Raw genomic sequence first — 2,359 nt, 5'->3', positions numbered from 1 at the left:
CCATTGCACTCCAGCCTGGGCTACAGAGCAAGACTCTATCTCAAAACAAAACAAAAAAAGAAAAGAAATAGACAGGATGGGCAGTTCTGAACTGGTATGAAAGCTTGAGGATGTCACCCACTAGGAATTTCAGTCTCTCAATTGTTTTTTCACTAGACATATCTTTTAGCTTCATTTTTGGCTTCAAGGTCACAAACCGATGTAGCAGAATTTTATAGCTGTGTGTATATATATATATATAAAATCACTAAGTAATAGCTAATTTGTTTTTATGGCGTTTAGTTTACAAAAACAGAATTCTATTTGTCTTCCAATGTTGCTGCTTTAACTCAATATTGTGTTAAATTTTACTTCAAATATATCTAGTTGTATAGTAATTATTTCATTTTACTATATGTTTCACTACCAACCTTCACATTTAGATGCCCATTTATCTTTATCTCTCTTTCACACATTTTAACCCCTTTGTATATCTGTACTTTCTTCTTGATAATATTCTTAGCCCCTTCTTCTAGATTATTAATTATCTCTTTAGCTGAGTCCAAATATGTTGTTGAATCCATCATATGAGACTTTAATGTTATTTATTTTACTTTTATTGCTAAGCATCTTGTTTTTATAATGTTCCTTGCTATTTACTCACATTTTCAAGTCTTTTTTTTATCATTTTCAGTATATTAAATGTTTAATTTATATTCTGGGATTGGTCATTACAATGTTTGATTCTTTACTGTCTCAATTTTGTTCTTTATTATTTACAATTTGTATGTCTTATTTTTGATGGGAAAATTCTTTTTTATCTTGAAATTGTGCCTAATGGACTTCAGATCTTAGAATGGAGGTATTTCTCACATAGGGTTTGCATGTGTTTTTATTAGCTGCCTAATGGACAACTTCTGGAGTCCCAATAAAATAAATTCTGATATTGAGAATGTGAAATCACAGTAGTAGTGTTTATTTATGCTACACACCCACAGGAGAACGAAATTGTGGTTATAACTTCTTAGAACAGATGATTTGATTAACTTTCTATTTCTACCTTTTGAGAATAGCAATTTTCATTCCAGTTCTTAGTTAGTTAGGAGTACATTTTGTTTCTCTTTCACTTTTGTGGGAGGGTCAGTTTTGTGGGAGAATAGCTTAGTAACCTATTCCCTGAATGTTTTACTTAGATATTGGCATTTCTTTTGTAAGAGCTGCAATTTGGAATTCTATGAAGCCACCGTAAACAAAAAGCAGTAGACAGATGATGTTAGGGTGTTGAGAGAACACTTACTCCCTACTTCTATTTTCAGGAAGAGAAACTCCACTAAACTTAATACCCTTGGTCCCTCTCCATGCAGCTCACCCACATTTCCTCTTTCCTACTGTAATTCTACATAAATCTGTTATGCTGCTTGTTTCATAAGAGGTGATTCTGTCCCTGTGACGGGAAGCTTCCAGTTGCTTTATAATATCTGTGATTCTGTTAAAAGTCTCTGTGTTCAGTATATGGGAAGCTTGCATATCCAGCATTGTCCTTCAACCTATACTTCATCAACAGTAGCATTCACATTTTGTATCTATTATTCTTATCTTCTGTTTGTCTCTTAACTACTCCTTAATTTGAGTAAGAAATATAGTAAATATTTATTTGGTCCTGCTCAAGCCCAATATGGTATTAACATATAGAATTTTAGGACTCAGTAAAACATTATAAGTTTTACTAAGTTATAAACCTCTTATGGAAATGACATCAATTTCATTAGAGAAGAAACAGACAAGTATAATTTGCTAGATTCTCTTTTATATGTCAGACTTACCAGAAAATCGAGAACTGTATACATTTTTTCCATGTTATTTCCAGTTTTTTTCTACAGTTGTGATATTTTATTTTTATTTAAATTATAGAGGACAGTATCTGTTTTGGGGGAAAGTTGAATTTGGGGGAAATGCAAAAAAAATTTTAAAACTATAAAAATGCCCCCCAAATACTCATAAAAGAGAGTTTTTGGCTAGAAAATAAAACAAGCAACAAGACTGAAGGATATAGAATAATAGCTGACTGGAAATAAGACATACAGTATTAATTTGATTTTAACTTCATCTAATATTTTAGAGGGATACATCTGATATTATACACGGATCATTGTTTCTAGAAACACAAACTTTGCAGAACTACAAATAAATTGTTTTTACATATATTTATTTACATTTTTCAGCTTTATTGAAATACAACTGACAAATAAACATTGTATATATTTAAGGTTGTGATATGATATTTTGATATACATATACATTATAAAATTGATTTTCACAGCTAAGTTAATTAACATATTCATTGCTTCACATAGTTACCATTTTGGTCTCTTCCTTTGTG

Source organism: Mandrillus leucophaeus, unplaced genomic scaffold (genome assembly GCF_000951045.1).
Source record: "Mandrillus leucophaeus isolate KB7577 unplaced genomic scaffold, Mleu.le_1.0 Scaffold358, whole genome shotgun sequence".
Taxonomy (NCBI): Eukaryota; Metazoa; Chordata; class Mammalia; order Primates; family Cercopithecidae; genus Mandrillus; species Mandrillus leucophaeus.
Note: the sequence above shows the minus strand (reverse complement) of the source record.